The sequence below is a fragment of the Sinocyclocheilus grahami genome, unplaced genomic scaffold (assembly GCF_001515645.1).
Source record: "Sinocyclocheilus grahami isolate Dianchi unplaced genomic scaffold, SAMN03320097.WGS_v1.1 scaffold1755.1, whole genome shotgun sequence".
Taxonomy (NCBI): domain Eukaryota; kingdom Metazoa; phylum Chordata; class Actinopteri; order Cypriniformes; family Cyprinidae; genus Sinocyclocheilus; species Sinocyclocheilus grahami.
This window is the reverse complement of record NW_015506934.1, coordinates 66,833-78,482: the sequence shown is the minus strand read 5'-3', so window position 1 is coordinate 78,482 and position 11,650 is coordinate 66,833. Positions and strand designations below refer to the sequence as shown.

At 40.4% G+C, this 11,650-nt stretch overlaps 1 long non-coding RNA gene across 3 annotated transcripts; it reads right to left on the bottom strand.

The window, feature by feature from the left end:
* Positions 1 to 2,017: 2,017 nt before the first annotated feature.
* Positions 2,018 to 4,517, bottom strand: LOC107572465 (uncharacterized). Of its 3 annotated transcripts, none has more exons than XR_001607350.1 (3): positions 4,480 to 4,517; positions 2,782 to 2,947; positions 2,018 to 2,164 (listed from the first exon to the last, which is right to left on the bottom strand). It is a non-coding gene; the product is annotated as an uncharacterized lncRNA (long non-coding RNA). The 3 variants fall into 3 exon arrangements; XR_001607349.1 differs by lacking the exon at positions 4,480 to 4,517 and adding an exon at positions 4,333 to 4,441; XR_001607348.1 differs by lacking the exon at positions 4,480 to 4,517 and adding an exon at positions 4,345 to 4,441.
* Between the last annotated feature and the right edge of the window lie 7,133 nt (positions 4,518 to 11,650).

The following is an 11,650-nucleotide window of genomic DNA, read 5'->3' as shown; positions in this document are numbered from 1 at the left end:
TCTTTGTGCTAAAGCATTTATTAGTAAACTTTTGTCTGCTTTGTGAGAACATGAAAGCCTCAATATCTATTGTCATAATATTTTGTCTAGAAGGTGTGATGAAAGAAAGAAGATGAAAGAAAGATTATTTTGAAGCAGGGTGAAGCCAGTTTGTGTGTGTGTGTGTGTGTGAGAGAGAGAGTGACAGTGAGAGTGAGAGAGAGTGACAGTGAGAGTGAGAGAGAGTGAGAGAGTTATACTATCAGATTGATGAAATGATATTGGAAGCAGTTCAGGGTAGGATGAAATAGAAAACTTGTAATACTCCCAATAGTTTGTATAAGTGTGTGTGTGTGTTAGCGTATGCATGCATGCATCCAAACATGAACAGGTCCAAGGCCTTTATGTTTGCAAGCACATGTACATATGTGAATGTGAACATGATCAACATGCTCCTGAACACTAATAGTTTCTATTACTTTCATTCTTTCCCATTCACTTTGAATGGCTGGACATTTTTGACTGGGAACACCACAAGTGTGACTTTGTGCCATTTTGTACAAAATAAAAGCATTTAAAAGCAAACTCCCTGATTAAACATTAAAGTACACTAGTGTGATAAACAGTGCAAATTTTCTTCAGTTTTTATTTCATATTGTGAAAATTCATAAATAATGCTTTTTTCACTCAAAAAATGAGGTGCCTACTCTCAGATAAATGAGGCCTACGATTAATCAGAAGCAAATATAAATACAAAACCAGTCCTAAATGAAAGATAAGTTGACAAAAAGATTGATTACAATCTTTGTTGATAATATAGCATAATGCGTGATTTATAAGCATTTTTTTGAGGCCGGGTCATTTTTGCCCTGGAACATCACAAGTGTAACAAGGTGAAAAATCTCCCCCAGAAAAGTATGAAAATTATAATTTTTTTTAGAAGTAGTTCTACCCTTTGTGAACAAAGTCACAATTTCAGTCCAATGCGATAACATATGAGACATACATATAACTAGCATTTTCGGGAAAAATAATTTTTTCAGAGCAAAAAGGACCCGAAAACCACATAAGGGTTAAGTGCAATGACCTACTTTTGATTTATTCACCCAAACTGACAAATTCCGTGACATTCCGCGTTATACAGTACATTCTGTTTCTATGACTGGATTCCGCAATTCCGTCTGCATTTTCCGCATCGCAGAAATCATAGGGCCATAATTAAAATGGGTTCTATTGTCTTTTTGTCGTGTCGCACCACGACGCTCGCGTCCAGTGTAGACACGGTGTTTTTTTAATGGCATAGTTTTAGCCCTGCTTGTTTTTAATGTTTTTATTAAATATCTGTATTGATCAAATAATCGCATTATTTACTGCCATCTGCCATGCGAGCCACACATTAAAGCTTGGCAAGCCGCATGAGGCTCGCGAGCCGCGCAATGAGTAACACTGCTTTAAAAGATCGGTATCGGCAGATACTGCTTTCTGCGATCGGTGATCAGCCTCAAAAATCCTGATCGGAGCACCCCTACTGGATTCAGGCTTTTGTGTTGTGCTGGTTTTGTTGGACCGGAGCGTGGCATTTTATATCACTGACATTTTTCTTAAATGACTTGAATGTATATCCAAGGCACTGCATTACAGTGGTTTGCTTCTTATCTTGAGAATAGGGCATTTTCTATTTAGGAGATTTTCCCTCATCATCTGCAGCTGTCTTGTATGGTGTGCTTCAGGGGTCCATTTTGGGACCTTTGTTGTTTTCCCTTTGTGCTTCCCTTCGCTCTCATTTAGCAAAAACTACATTTAATATCACTTGTGCGGATGATTTACAGTTAACTTCCAGTAAAGCTTGGCACCACTGCTTCATTCTATGTGTTATTGAATTGAGTTATTGAAGAAATGGATGACATTAGATTTGGCAGCTAAATGAGGATAAAATTGAGGTGTTAATTGCAGTTTGCACTGCAAATTCCTACTCTGCTCTGGAAGCCCAGGTCCAGTGCACATAAATTAAAGACCTTGGAGTGATCTTTGTCTCTTCACTATTTTTTTAATAAACAAATTGGTGCTGTTGTTAGAGGAGACGTCTTCCATTTGAGATCTATTGCAAAGTTGAAGCATCTTTCAGGAAAAGGTTTGGAAGTTGGGATTTATGCACTTGTCACTTCACGATTGTATTGTCTTCATTCTGGGGTCGGTTTCATAAAAGACACGAGGAAAAGCAGGGATTAAAGTCTGACTTTAAATAACCTAGCACATCAATCGGGGATAAAGATCCATAAATGACAATTTGTTCACGCAGTCTCACTAATTTGACCCAGGTTCAGTGAGTCAAGATAATTTGATGTGCACGCTTATTCTTAAGCAGCCCTTAATGTCGATCATGGATCAAATCGATCCACCATGACAAACAGCAAATATATTCGTGCTGTTTAATATATTTGAGACGCGTTTTCCCCAGTGCATAACTGACATGTCACAGGTATATTCTTCATCTGTAACTGTTAGAAAGTCATGCAAATATTTCCATTTTGCTGTCAGGAGTGGCTGAGGCTTATGCGACATAACCTAAATAATAACCTAGTAAAAACTTGCTCTCCTACAGCTGAAATTAGCTAAAACATTTTTCCTACGCAAGGATTTATTCATATAGAAGCTATAGTTTATTGTCTTATTGTATCAGAGCAGCCCAGCAGACAACAGCACACATTTCGCTAGAGCAAAGATTGACTATATTCACAAATAAAATGCATGATTTCTCACTATATACTGACACCTGTGAATGTTTTTATTAGGATGACTTACCACGGCTCACAGAAGTGTGCTCCTAACGATCCGTGCCGTCTGTGCGCCTGAGGAAGCGTTTGCCGCGGTCAGCGATGAATACAGAGGACGGCTGGAGATCCTCACAGAAGCGTGCCGACTGATGAGGGATTGTCAGATCAGTGACGCCAGCTGACTGTGTAACGCTCTAAAACAGATTCACATCAACACATCAGTCAATAAAAGTGTGCCGCTCTGCCTCCTGTTTCCATTAACCTCACTGATAATGTGCCTGTTTGAATCCCTCAACACAATACACACAGCTTATTTATCACTTCTGCCATTTACATCCAAGCACACGCTGCAGCCGTGCAACATTGCATTAATGCTGAAATTGCTCAAGCAGTGATTTACTCTTGAATATTCAATTTCTGTTAATGTAACGTAAACCTGGAATACCTAAAGCATCGCTCATTTCATTTGTATATTCGTTTTATTTTATTAGTCCTATTATAAGTAACTTACATCTTTTTTTCTCATTTTAACAACAATACAGTACAATAAAAAAAAAATTACCCAGCCCAAGTCTGAGGTGCTTTTGTTTACCAGGATGATCTTGAAGTTAAGTTTTCAGGTTGGGTTAACTAATATATATATATATATATAACCAAACGGAGCAAAGATGTGCTGGTATTAGATTTAGTTTGTTTTAGATCAGGGTTTTTCAAAGTGTTCCTGGATCATTGTGAATGTCTCCAGCTGGAATCATGACCTGAGCCGGGTCTGTCCAATAACACTGATGATAACATTATTAATGTAAGAATAACTCTTAAAGTAGTGCTACAGTAAAACACTGCTGCTGACGTCCAGAAGCTGTAAGGAAGGATGCTTTCTTCACTAAGAGAGAATGCGAAACATGCCGTTTTATTTTTAGTCTTTAAATATACTTTAATAGAATTTAAATTGATTTTACACATTGTATCACACATGGCATTATTTATTGAGCTTCGGCAGATCACATTTTCTTCAATATCGTGCAGCCCTAACCTGCAAAGAAGAATTTGAGAAGTGTAACTGTTTGTGGGAAAGACAGTAAAAAAAACCCTACAAGTTTGCTGCTCCTAAAGCATTTCTCTATGATTAAACTGCAATAAAGCACATGTGTGTGTGTGTTCTCTGCAGAATAAAAGGCACAGGCGCTCAACAGTCCCCTTCACAGAGCATTGCAGCAGCACAGATCCACATCTTCAGCTGGAGAAACCTGCAAACAGTGCAGCTCAAAACACTCCAGCATTACATCTGCTCTTACCAAATATCATTCCAGATTCAGTTTAAGTTCTGGCATAATATTACCAAAACATATCTAGACTCATGCCTCATTTCAAAACAAAGTCATTACATGATGTTTTAACAAGGTCTCGGTAATGACATCGCCTAATATTATTATTAGTATTTGCTGGGAGCGTGTGAGAAAGGCAACAGCTATTTAGACTAATTTCTAGTCAAAATTTGAAAAATACACAATGTATAAAGTGATAGGTTTATCGTGTTGAGTTGCCGGTTTAAATCAGTAAAACGCATTACATTATTTACCTAAGAGTTTACCTGCTGCGTCACGGACTGGCGTCAAACAGCACGATATGTTACAAACGTATGAAGAAAGAGGCATTAAATGCTTCAAAACATGAACAATTACAAGTCTAATGTGCAAAAAGGACGAATAAAGACACTGTTGCTTACCTTCACGCACAGCTGATCCAAATGACGCTAATTGCGCATGCGCACAACGATTCCTTCTTCTTCTTCTTCTTCTTCTTTTGGTTTTATGGCGGGTTGCGAACCAACTTCATAGGTGCATACCGCCACCTACTGTGATGGAGTGTGAAGAGAATGTACCATTTCTCACCTAAATCTTAAATTCTGTTCATTATTCCACAATTCTTAAGAAATCTCATGATTGCACTTATTTGTTTTCCTGCATTTGGACCATCATTCAGAATACTACTTAATGAAAATTCTTTAACTCCTAAGGATTGTAATTCATCTTTAAGTCGATCCCTTTCTCTTTCATATGCTGTACATATCATCATAACGTGCTCCACTGATTCCTCTGTTAAACACACATCCCATAGACCAGTATTATGTTTCCCTGTAATGTATAGTGTTTGGTTAAGATTTGAATGTCCTGTTCGTATACGTGTTAAAATGACTTGTTCCCTTCTACTTATGTTATGAATGATTTTTCTTCTCTTTATACTCCTTTGTACTTTGTGATAATGCCTACCTGTTAGACACGAGTCTCAGTATATCTGCCATACAATATTGCATGCATTTAATATTAACTGTTTTCCTTCTATTCTGCTGAGTGCAATAGTTATACTTGGATCATCCATATTTTTTTCCTACGCAAGGATTTATTCATATAGAAGCTATAGTTTATTGTCTTATTGTATCAGAGCAGCCCAGCAGACAACAGCACACATTTCGCTAGAGCAAAGATTGACTATATTCACAAATAAAATGCATGATTTCTCACTATATACTGACACCTGTGAATGTTTTTATTAGGATGACTTACCACGGCTCACAGAAGTGTGCTCCTAACGATCCGTGCCGTCTGTGCGCCTGAGGAAGCGTTTGCCCTTATTGTCTTTAATTTTCCTCCTGGTAAATATCTGGTAATATGTTTTGGATAATGAAAATTTGAACCCCCATTCTAAAGACCACCTTTCTACTATCTCAATTGCTTCTTGAATTCTATCCAAATTAAAAGATAAATTTCTTCCTCTTTTCCACATTATTCCATCATCAGCATATAAAGCCGTATTAATTCCTGGAGACACTTCTTCAAATACATCATTAATCATAATGTTAAATAATAAAGGGCTTATCACACTCCCTTGAGGTGTCCCATTCTCCACACAACGATTCCTCCAACCAAGAACAAACCTTATTTGTTTCAACCACTTTATATTTAATAGTATTTTTACTTGCATTTGATATATCTGATAGATTTATTTTAAATAAAACATAACACATTTTACATGCCAATTGCAAATGTTTTTTCACGCACGTTAGGTTTCTCCCATTTCCCATGATGCCCCCGCAGCACAGGTATAAAAGCGCATTCCGCGGGCACTCTGGGTTCTTTAGTGGATCTGGCAAGATGGCGGCCGGCTGAGGTGAGTGAGTGCTGCGCTTGGAAACAGCGCTGCTAGATTTATGTGTTGGGTGTCCGAGTCATTATAAAGCGTTATAAAATGGGGAACAGTATGCCTGTGTAACATTTCTCTCTTTAGTGGTGTTAGAATAATAATAATAATAATAATAAGTTTAATTTATAAAGCGCCTTTCCCAAGCTCAAGGACACTGCACAATGACAGAAGCAAATACATTCCTACATACAAGGACAAGACATTTTCCAAGTCCAGAACATGTGGTTGCAGTTGCATACCACAGTAATACAGTATCATAAAAAAAAAAACACATTATAACAGGTAATATTGGTGGAACATATACGTTTTGAGTTTAGACTTCAATTTTTGGAGTGTGGTTATTGTCCGGCGAGCCAGGGGCAATGTGTTCCAAAGTTTGGGAGCCATAGCAGAGAAAGATCTACCTCCCATAGATAATAGGCGAAATCTCGGAACACAAAGAAGTTCAACTCCAGATGATTGAAGTGGACGAGAGGGAATATATGGAGAAAGCAGGTCAGAGAGATAGGTAGGTGCAAAATCAAGGAGTGACTTAAAGGTAAGCAGAATAATTTTATAAATGATACGAGAGGACACAGGTAGCCAGTGGAGGTTGAATAGAATAGGAGTGATATGTGCAGACCGTTTAGTGTAAGTTAGCATTCTCACTGCAGAATTTTGAATAGATTGCAATTGAGAGATGGAGCGTACTGGTAATCCGGAAAGAGCATTGCAGTAATCAAGGCAAGATGTGATTAAAGCATTTACTAGTAATTCAGCATCTTTTGGACTGATGAAGGAACGGAGTTTGGCAATACGGCGAAGTTGAAAAAAAAATGCAACTTTGGAGAGCTTACTAATACAAGCATCTAGATTTAGAGAAGAGTCGAGAATGATACCTAAGTTTTTAACTGTGGCAGATGGGATAATTGATGTGGCTTCGAGGTCAAATCTAGGGGCATTTGTTATGTTTTTTGTTACAGTTGGGGGCCCGACAAGATATCTGTTTTAGTCAAATTCAAACTGAGAGAGTTGGAGCTAAGCCAGGTCTTTAACTCATTGACAAATGACAATAGAGATGCAGTCTGGTGGAGAGAGTCAGGTCGGCAGGAAGTGTATATCTGAATATCATCGGCATAGCAGTAGTACTGTAGACCGTGGTGGCGAATAATTTGTCAGAGGGGCATAATATAAAAAATAAATAATGGCCCTAGGACTGAGCCCTGTGGCACACCCTGTTTAAGAGGAACAGAGGGAGATGTATAGTTATGTATGGTGATGTAATATTGTCTGTCCGTCAGATATGAGGAAAACCAGGATAATGCCATTCCTGAGTTGCCAATCTCTGAGAGGCCCATGAGTAATAGTTTGAGAGACCGTATCAAAAGCTGAGCTGAGGTCGAGTAGTAGAAGTATAGAAAGATTGCCCGAATCACCAGAAAGGAGTAGGTTGTTTATAACCCTTACTAGAGCAGTTTCTGTACTGTGTTGTGAACGAAAACATATCAAAGAGTTCATTGTGAGCTAGAAATGACCGCAATTGAGCGGCAACAACCTTTTCCATGATTTTTGAAACAAACGGTAGGTTGGAGATTGGGCGATAATTAGTGTAATCAGTTGGGTCTAGACTTGGCTTTTTAAGAATAGGAGTAACCGCAGCAGTTTTAAGTGAAACTGGAACAGTGGCAGAAGTAAGAGACATGTTTACAAGATGTGAAATTGGAGCAGAAATGACAGAGGTGCAGTGTTTCAAAAGGAATGTTGGTGCAGGGTCAGCCCGGCAGGAAGAAGTGGATTTCAATATTATTTCACTAATTGAGGTGGGATTAGACAAGAAGTTAGAGCGTTTGAATAGACAGAGCTAGCTCACAAGTAGAAGTGGTCAGTTACGCCGAGAGAGGTGACACTTCGCCAGGAAAGTCAGACCTCGCGTTCGCGGGACAGCACTGGCGAAATCTTCCAACTGAACCATAGCTAAGGTTTATCCAAAAAAATTCACTAGGTTTGTCAGTATGAAAATTCTACGGAAAAAAGGCCGCTAAAAGGGTCTGAAAGTTGCCAAATCTAGTGCTAAAGTCACGCTCGTGTGTGTGAGACGCGGGAGCTGATGGCGGGGGGCAGTGGATATTTGTGGTGGTCAATGTGGATGAGTTCTGTGTCATCACGTTCCATTAGTTCTACAGCTTCAGTTTCGGAACACGCCTAGAAACACAGACAGCTGTTCCCTCACCACAGTGCAACAGTGAAAAGGGACCCCTTTCAAACAGTGTCGCGTTCCGAACATTAAGTGACATACCGGTATTGCGGTATTTTAAAAATCCATATCATAACACAAATAAACCACCGGTATTCAGTATGAACCGGTATACTGCCCAGCACTACAATAAAGTACTATCGTTTTTACAGTACAAACAGCAGAGGCTGACAATGATTATAGAATGACTTTCTGGTGCTGGACTAGATGGCAAAAAAGGTAACTTTTATGGAGACTACTCAGCTTTTATTGTTCACTCTTTATTAATCCTTTCCTGTGAACTGTATAAAGTGAACTGTTGGATCCTGAAGGATGAAAAATTCTTACGCTAATGTGGCGACCGTAGCCCACTTGTTTTTATCCACAAGTTCTGTGCAGAACTTTTTACAGTCCTATCGTTTCACAAACAGGAAATAAGTGAACCGTTCTGCTGGAGAACTTTCTGCCCACGCAGCTTTGTGTAGGGATTTAATTTGGTGCTCATCTGCTTGTTGGTGTTATTCAAAAGACAACCGTTTTAAACTTAATGGAAAACTCCTTTTATTCGACTGCAACCATAGCAGTTCACAACAACAAAACCGGAAGCAGCGATCCTATCCCGATAAGTCCTTACTTCCTCTCAGTGTACTATATGCCAACTTACATTCAGAACCCTAGGCAGAGAGCACAGAAATATTAAATGTATACAACAATCTGAATGTATAAACATGACAAACTTAAACTCCATCTTTTCTTATATATATATATATATATGTATATAAAAAAGGCCCGCTGCAAATGAACTTATTTTGAAATGTTCTGGCGATCAGCCACTGTTTGAATGTGGCGTCAATGCAGCAACCTAAAGACTTCCTGTTTGTTGCTGCTGTGTGTTTGGAGTTTGAGCTCCGTCAAGTTAATTCTTTGTCATCTAATTTTTTATCTTAAAATCAATTTTATACACCATTTTCGTTTCTATAACGTGTGAATATATCCCCTAACGTATTCTACAAAACAATCAGAGCACCTTATCACTAGTTCTATTTTTGACTTCCCGAGTCCGCTATTAGCCCGCTAGCATCGCCAGCGTGGTTGCCGCTAATCTCGCTTACATTACTAATACACTATTCACTGTTACTTGCTTTAATGGCGGATGGGGGTCTACTTTTGAGTGCAGGTGAGGACACGTTCGAGCTGCATTCGGTGCAGCTCGAGCTGGAGGCCGTGGAGAAGCAGATCCGCGACCTGGTGGAGAGGCAGACCCAGCTGAGAGAGCGGAGAGCCGCGCTGGAAACATCCCAGGCTGACGCTCAAGTCCGAGGTAAGTATACAGCGCGCTGCCAACTCTCCCATCACCTCTACACCGTGTGTTTCTATGCACAGGCCCGGTGCACCCAGGACGCGATCTTCCCAGATGTCCTTCACTCCGGCGCCGGGACACCAAGGACCCTGGGTGCACCCCCCCACGGAAGACGCGAGCCAGGCCCCGGGCGACGACCTCTCCCCCTCCGCCGCCTCCGGTCTTCGAGATCTCCACCCGGAACTGCTTCGCTCCCATCCGCGAGACAGAACGCAACGCTGTGATCATCGGAGACTCCATCGTTCAGCACGTCCGTGCTACATTAGCTGAAGGTAAAGTGCACACTCACTGTTTCCCTGGTGCTCGTGTTTCCTATGTTTCTGCGCAGATACCCGCGATCCTGAAGGGTGACGAGAGCCCCGGAGTGGTCGTGCTTCACGCGGGGGCTAACGACACCAAGCTGCAGCAGACGGAGACACTGAAGGACATCAGGAGCATGATCGAGACGGTGCTCAGCACATCGCCCGCGACGATGATCATCGTGTCAGGACCGCTTCCCACGTATCGGCGAGGACACAAAGGTTCAGTAGACTTTTTGCTTTAAATGAATGATTATTGTCATGGTGTAAAGAACAGAAACTGCTCTGTTAATAATTGGAATCTTTTTTGGGAGCGTCCTAGGCTTTTTCGCGTTGATGGCCTGCACCCCAGCAGAGTCGGAGCGGTACTTATGTCATACCTGTTTCTGATGCAGAAATGCTAGTTCATGCATTCATGACCTCTAGACTGGACTATTGTAATGCACTGCTAGGTGGTTGTCCTGCATCTTCAATAAACAAGCTACAGGTAGTCCAAAATGCAGCGGCTAGAGTCCTTACCAGGTCAAGAAAATATGATCATATTACCCCAATTTTACAGTCTCTGCACTGGTTACCTATTAAGTTCTGTATCGGTTACAAAATATTACTTGCCTATAAAGGCCCTTAATGGGTTAGCTCCTACGTACCCAACTAGTCTTCTACCACGCTACAATCCATCACGCTCCCTAAGGTCGCAAAACTCTGGACTTTTGGTAGTACCTAGGATAGCAAAGTCCACTAAAGGAGGTAGAGCCTTTTCGCATTTGGCTCCCAAACTCTGGAATAGCCTTCCTGATAACGTTCGGGGTTCAGACACACTCTCTGTGTTTAAATCTAGATTAAAGACACATATCTTTGGCCAAGCATTCAAATAATGCAGCTCATAATCTTGTATTGGAGTTATATCTGATCAAATGCACATTATTAATCTTTAGTTTGGGTTAAACAAATTAATTTTGCTTGGTTGGAACAGCAGCTACGCTAATTATGTCTGTATTTGTTTCTCTGTTTGTGCTGGGATTGACATCCCGTGGTAACTAGGATTTACACAAGCTTCAGTCTGGATCCAGAACACCAGAGAAGAGATGATGCCAACCCCTCAGAGGACCTCAGATGATGCCAACCCTGAAACAACATACAGAACTAACACATTTTGCTATAAGTTTGGTTGCATCATATAATAATTGTTAATAGTGTTCATCGTCTGTTTTATTAAGTTGAGTCTTAAGTTGATTTTTCCGTACATTTCTGCCATATGTACATTAACTGACAGTCACCACTGATAAACTACCACTAAATATTGTAGAAACTTAATTGGCTGAAAAATTGCTTTGCAATGATTTGTATGGTGAAAAGCACTGTACAAATAAACTTGACCATTTAACGCCCAAACTCTGGAACAACCTACCTAACATTGTTCGGGAGGCAGACACACTCTTGCAGCTTAAATCTAGTTTAACCTGGCTTACACATAACACACCAATACGCTTCTAATATTCAAATCCATTAAAGGATTTTTAGACTGCATTAATTAGGTCAACCGGAACCGGAAACACTTCTCATAACACCCGATGTACTTGCTACATCATTAGAAGAATGGCATCTACGCTAATATTAGTCCGTTTCGCTCTTATTCCGAGATCACCGTAGCCAGCAGATCCAGTCTGTATCCAGATCAGATGGTCACTGCAGTCACCCGGATCCAGTACGTATTCAGACCAGATGGTGGATCAGCACCTAGAAAGGACCTCCACAGCCCTGAAAGACAGCGGAGACCAGGACAACTAGATGAGCCCCAGATACAGATCCCCTGTAAAGACCTTGT